This window comes from Amblyomma mixtum, chromosome 1, assembly GCF_055824585.1.
Source record: "Amblyomma mixtum isolate Tamu chromosome 1, ASM5582458v1, whole genome shotgun sequence".
Taxonomy (NCBI): domain Eukaryota; kingdom Metazoa; phylum Arthropoda; class Arachnida; order Ixodida; family Ixodidae; genus Amblyomma; species Amblyomma mixtum.
In genome coordinates, this window is record NC_143012.1 from 274,066,666 (window position 1) to 274,072,665 (window position 6,000).

A 6,000-nucleotide genomic window follows, 5' to 3' on the forward strand; every position below is an offset into this window, starting at 1 on the left:
CCTCTCCCCTGGCGTGACGACTCAGTACCCACCCTATTAGCCTCCTTGTCCCTTTTGCCCTTTAAGTACACTTGTTCAATAAACAGTGCTGGTCATTGTTTTTTGAAACTGGTATGCGTCACTTCGTCCGCCACGACAAGAAACATGGTGTCAGAAGAACGCCCCTGCACCTAGGGCCTGCAACAGCTCGTGGCTACGTACATGCCGCTTGAAGCAAGAAATGGAAAGCCTCAGGCCACCAGAACCATTGCGTCCAAAGACAGGCGGCGGTCGAAGTTCGAAGCTGTTCAAGCAGAAATTTGAACTCTTCTTGCAAGCAACCGCGAGTACCAACAAGGCAACATCAGGAGCAGCAAAAACGGCGCTCTTCCTCAGCGTGGCCGGTGAGGACGCAATTGAAGCGTTCAACAATTTTTCATTTGCTCAAGGAGAAAACCGAGAAGATTGCGCCATGGTCATCGCAAAGTTCGAAGAATACTGCGTCGAGCAACAGCACGACATTCACGAACTCTATGGGTTCCGGTCACGCATGCAGGGCGAGGCGGAGCCATTCGTACAGTTCCTTCGGGACTTGAAAACGCAGGGCATGCGCTGTAACTTTGGGACCATTGTGGACGACATGGTTCGTGACCAAATTGTATTCGGCACGAAATCGCCAGAACTACGGGAAAAAATGTTGCGGGAGAAGCAGCTGACTCCCGAAAAAGCCGCGGATTTGTGCAAGGCGGCGGAAACATCTACACGTTAGAATCAGGTCTGGGGCCAAACTAAGAACGAATCCGATGTCACTGTCGTCTCTGCGAGCAGAACCAGAGTAAAGCCACAACAGTTGCTCAGGCGAGTTTCGATGTGCAGTCGCTGCAACCGCACTCACGCCCCTCGCAGGTGCCCTGCCTATGGCAAAACTTGCTGTTCATGCAGCCGGCCCAATCACTTCGTTTCGTGCTGCGGAGCGAAAGCTGACGTTAACGAAGTACAGCAGGAAGACAACTTCGACGTACTGGACGTAGCCATCAGCAGCGTTAACAACCACCGCGACTGGTTCGTTAAGGTCGAAGTTGGCGGGAAGGATGTGACGTTCAAGGTCGACACTGGCTCCCAGGCGAACCTTGTACCTATCTCGCTCTTTCGAAAGTTAGACACTAGCGCACTGAAGCCCAGCGGTGCCGTCCTGTGGTCGTGCGGAGGTGGTATCATCAAACGCTGCGGCACGTGTTCAGCACTGGGGCAAATAGGTGAGCGAAAAATTTTGACGGAGTTTTTCGTTGTCAAAAAAGACCACCAAGCCATCTTGGGACTGCAAGCCAGCGAGCAGCTAGGGCTACTCCAGCGCACAGTAGAAACCGTCAAGACGACCGTTTCCAAAGAAGTGACGCACGCCAGTTTCAAGGAAACAATGACCGGCGCTGTTTATTGAACAAGCGTATTTAACAGGCAAAAGGGGCAAGGAGGTTAAGATTGTGAGTACACAGTCGCCCCGTCAGGGGAGAGGGCACAGCGATCGCTTGAGTTTGCAGACTGCGATACGATACAACTGCCAAGTTCATTCGCCTACATGAAATGCACATTTTTAAGGAATATGAAAGGTTAGTTTTAATGTGCACCTGCAAAATCTTCTCTAAATTTCTTAAACCTTGTTGGCTTTGGCTTATGGCTTCACTTGTCGCAGATTCCAAACAGTGTCTTCAACTGCTAAGTTGTAATAAACAATCTGTTTTCGTTATTACTAATGCGCTAGCATTTCTACCCTAATCTTAAAACCTGTCCGTCTGGTGTTTTGTGTGTTCGTCTCCACGCTCCAAAAGGCTTCCACCACTACTCACCTACCTTTGCACCCCCCCCCCCCCCCCTTCCACCCTATATAAGCCTCACCTGTCACCAACCACTCACATCCATCCACTCAACACTGGAAAGACAAAGCAACGTCGAAATACTATTCAAAGATACAACAGAAAGGCGATCACTGTACAAGCGAAAATTAAAACTAATACTGCAAATGCGGATTCGTCGCATCACACCATATTTCCGCCTGTGCATTATTTTCTTTAAACATTCATGTCTGTGAGACTTGGAAGCTTCACTGCGTCAAAGTAGTTTGTTTTCCTTGTAGGAACGGCCGTAGTATGTCAGCAGGCGCCACGAATATCAACACATTACAGTCAGCAGCAAAAGTTTAAGGCATAACGCTGTGCTGTACACGAGTTATTTCGGGATCACCACGCAAGCTAGTACCGTAAAATGGCAGCTAGTATGAGGAGACGAACGTGCTCATCCGCTGATATCAATGCCAAGCGGCGACATCGCCAGGCAGCCCTTTAACCGATTTCTCCTCGAGCACACGCATCCTACAAACGTTTGTCTCTGACTCTACGCGTACGCAGGGCCAAATGCCCCGGTCTGCAAAGCCTGCTGGTCAGTTGTGCCGTGGCGCACTTGTAACATCCCTAAACTACCAAATTTTTGGCGGCTGAGAACTTTTCTCCTCACACCGCCGGACCTTTGGAGGTTCGACTACACGGCTCAACTGCAGTCTTTGCAGACTGGGCACTTTTGACTGGGGCTGTATTAGTTTCCTATGCTTTTACGCGTACTGTTAATGGACAAGCGAAATTGGGCCATTTGGACTGTTTGCAGAGAAGCGTATACTTTCAACGCTTAGAAAAATGAAGATGATGAGACAGAAATTCAAGACGTATCCAAATTCCCGGTTTTTCCTCGACTTATCGGAGTACCTATCGTGTTGAGACGCAATAGTGTTCGGTTTAGAGCCCAACTCCGCCTTCTTCTTCCGTAATTCAAAAGGGAGTCCATAGCTTTTCAATCCGAGGCATCTACGACTGCAACCGCGATACGTCTCCCCATGCGGGTCTGCGGTGCTCATTTCCACGGAGGTGCTGCGCACACATCAGACCCCACGGCGGCATCTGCGCCCGCAGGCGTCTCCGAAAGAGCGCGCGCACATGCGGGGGACCGTCGGAGCCTCGACGGCGACGAGGGGGCAACGCACTGGCACTCGTCAAGCGCCAGCCTGGACGGCAGCAGCAGCGTCTTCATGCCCTTGTCTCGCTGAACGGTGCAGCGCGCCAGAGGCTGGAGCTGGGGCGTTGTCGGGCGTTTGCAGCCCAAGGACGCGTTGCTTTTGGCACGCTAGAGTGGCCTTCGAACTGGTTAGGGTAGGGCATGGTAGGGCATGGTAGGGTATGGTAGGCTATGGTAGGCTATGGTAGGCTATGGTAGGGTATGGTAGGGTATGGTAGGGTATGGTAGGGTATGGTAGGGTGGGGTATGGTATGGTATGGTGGGGTGGGGTGGGGTATGGTATGGTATGGTATGGTATGGTATGGTATGGTATGGTATGGTATGGTATGGTATGGTATGGTATGGTATGGTACGACAAGGCTCTGTGCGAGGTGATGACATGGTGTGGCATTGTACGATACGGAACGGTACCATAAAGAAACTGGGCTTTAATGACCGAAGAAACATTTACCGATTCATTCCTTCCCCGCACATCAGTGAACCGTTGCAATGATCACACAACCTTCATTATTTCAGTCAGCCATACGAAATATATAGTTACTAGCAAGTTTTGTACTGTATAACGAATCAACTTCCTAGTTTCTTTCATTTGTATTTTTGCTGCTCTCTGTGTACTGTGACATTTGACATGACAGTTAGAAACTCTCTCTTAGTTTGTAATCATTCAGCCTGTTGTATGCCCACACACTTAACACTGTTACACTTATATTCCAGACATTCCCGTTATTTGTTACTTGTATTGTGAAATCTTTGCTGTGTTTATAGATATTGTTCCATTAACCCACTCCCCTCTGTAATGTTCCCACCCTGAGGGTATCAATAAATGAACTGAGTGAGAGCTACAAGAGAGAGCGTAGGGGAGGACGTCTTTGGACTGATTTCTACCGCGTGGGATTCTTTATCGTGCTCACACTGCAGCAGCTTTATCCTCGACTGTGCTGCACAGATTTAGAAGTGCGGGAGTGCTCGCAGTCCGCCACGCCTACGCCGAGGTTCTGCCCTTGAACTCAGTCGCCGTCGCGTAGTTGCGACGCCTCAATGAACGTACGACGTGGAGATGCGAGTAGGCTTTCTCTGTCTTATCTCCCGCGTTTTCCATTTCTTCTTTTCTGGCTCGCCCGTATTTCTCGGTGACGCACTGCCAGGAAACCACGTTTTTTTTTTCTTCTTCTTTCGAAGCACGACTTCATTTGAATGCGTGGGCAACGGGCAGCAAAGACATGCGCTGCGGCTCCGACCACAACCCCTCTGCTCGTACGAACGAAAGCAGCTAAAAACAGCGCCGCGACGTCGGTCTATCGATCGCCGCGTGTAGGAGTCGCATGTCATAATTGATCAGGATTTAGAAGCGCTTTCCTCGTAGGGTAACATGAGCGGCGTGTTTACGGGGATCGTTAAAGGAGCGAGCTGGTTCCGCATGACTTGCGATGACTGAAGAAAGCGTTCTCGGTACGAGCACATGTGAAAGGCCTAATTTGTTTTGCACACGTTGCTAAACTTGCTGTTTGCTTTTTTGTTTCTTATCGTCACCATGCTATATGGCGCCACGACTTTATTTAGAAGCTAAACTGGGTGCGCTAAATATATGTCTGCTTCAATTGTTCGTATTTTCCTGGGAGAACAATTGATAAAGCACGAAGTCCTTAAGCTTTGCCTAAGTTGGTTTGGTTTATCGGGGTTTAACGACCCAAAGCGACTCAGGTTATGAGACGCCGTAGTTAAGGGCTCCGGAAATTTCGGCCACCCGGGGTTCTTTAACGTGCACTGACATCGCACAGTACACGGGCCTCTAGAATTTCGCCTCCATCGAAATTCAGCCGCCGCGGCCGGGATCGAACCCGCGTCTTTCGGGCCAGCAGCCGAGCGCCGTAACCACTGTGCCACCGCGGCGGGGTTTTGCCTAAGTTCCAGCTTTTCATTGCATTTGGGAGAAGATGTAGCCGGCGAATCCATCCCCAGCCGACGTGTCCTTTTAAAGCCACGTCATTTAATGAATGAGCGGAATCTCAGGGCGAGAAAGTTTTCCCCCGAACTGTGTATACTTCCTGACCTTCTCGTGTACTTTACTGATAATTCTATACATGTACCTCACGATAAATATGATGATGGAGGATGGGTGGAAAGGAGTCATGCGTATAGACGCCACCTCCGGTAACATCATATGATAAAAATAGGTAAACTGGTTGTGACAAGAGCAACAGCGCAATAACTGTCCACATCTAGGCGTGGATGAAAGAGAGAGAGCGGGGGCTCCGGAATAATCTCGACCACCTGGTGTTCTCGCTGCCAGTGGAGAGGAGACAAGCATCGCGGCATGTGCGTCCGCCCTTTATCGCGCAGCGCATGTGTGGGTCTCGCAGCCGGACCAGCGCGTGGCGGAGCCAAGATGGATGCTCGGGGCGCAGCGGCAGAGCACAAGTGGCGTGCGCGGCCAGCCCACGAGGGCGCGCATGAATGGACGTTGACCTCGCCAGCGTACTACGCACGCACGCACGCTCGTGGCGGCGGCCTCGTCACTCGTGGGTGCCGTAAACAGCGGCGCCCCCCCACACACACACTCTTCGGCGGCCCTCAATTGGCGCCGCCGCCGCCGCGCCACTCGTTCTGGTTCTCGGCCCACTCTGGTCTCGGCTGCAGCTGCGGCGCCCGAGTTTTGGGCGGACTCTGTCTCTGTTTGAGACATTGCTGTTTTTAGCGGAGTTGGACGAGAACCCGTTAGGATTTCTCTGGTGTTAGCACTCAATGAACACACACAACGATTGCTGCACGCTCTGAAAAGGGCATATTTTTAATGCGGGAATGAATTCTTGGGCCAGCGCAGAAATTTTTTTACGGCAACAATTTCGTATGCGCGCTGCAAATCTCCCCTGCTTACAGGCCGAATGAAAACCAATAGGGAGCACCGATGTCCTTACGAGCACCTTGTACATGGCTGCGTGTTATCCAGGAGAGCTTGGGAGA

General features: G+C 51.0%; 1 long non-coding RNA gene across 1 annotated transcript in view; it reads right to left on the reverse strand.

Annotated features, from left to right (window-relative positions):
* LOC149371739 (uncharacterized) overlaps positions 1–6,000 on the reverse strand; it is a 48,965-nt gene that overhangs the window by 41,928 nt on the left and 1,037 nt on the right. The window lies entirely within an intron of this gene.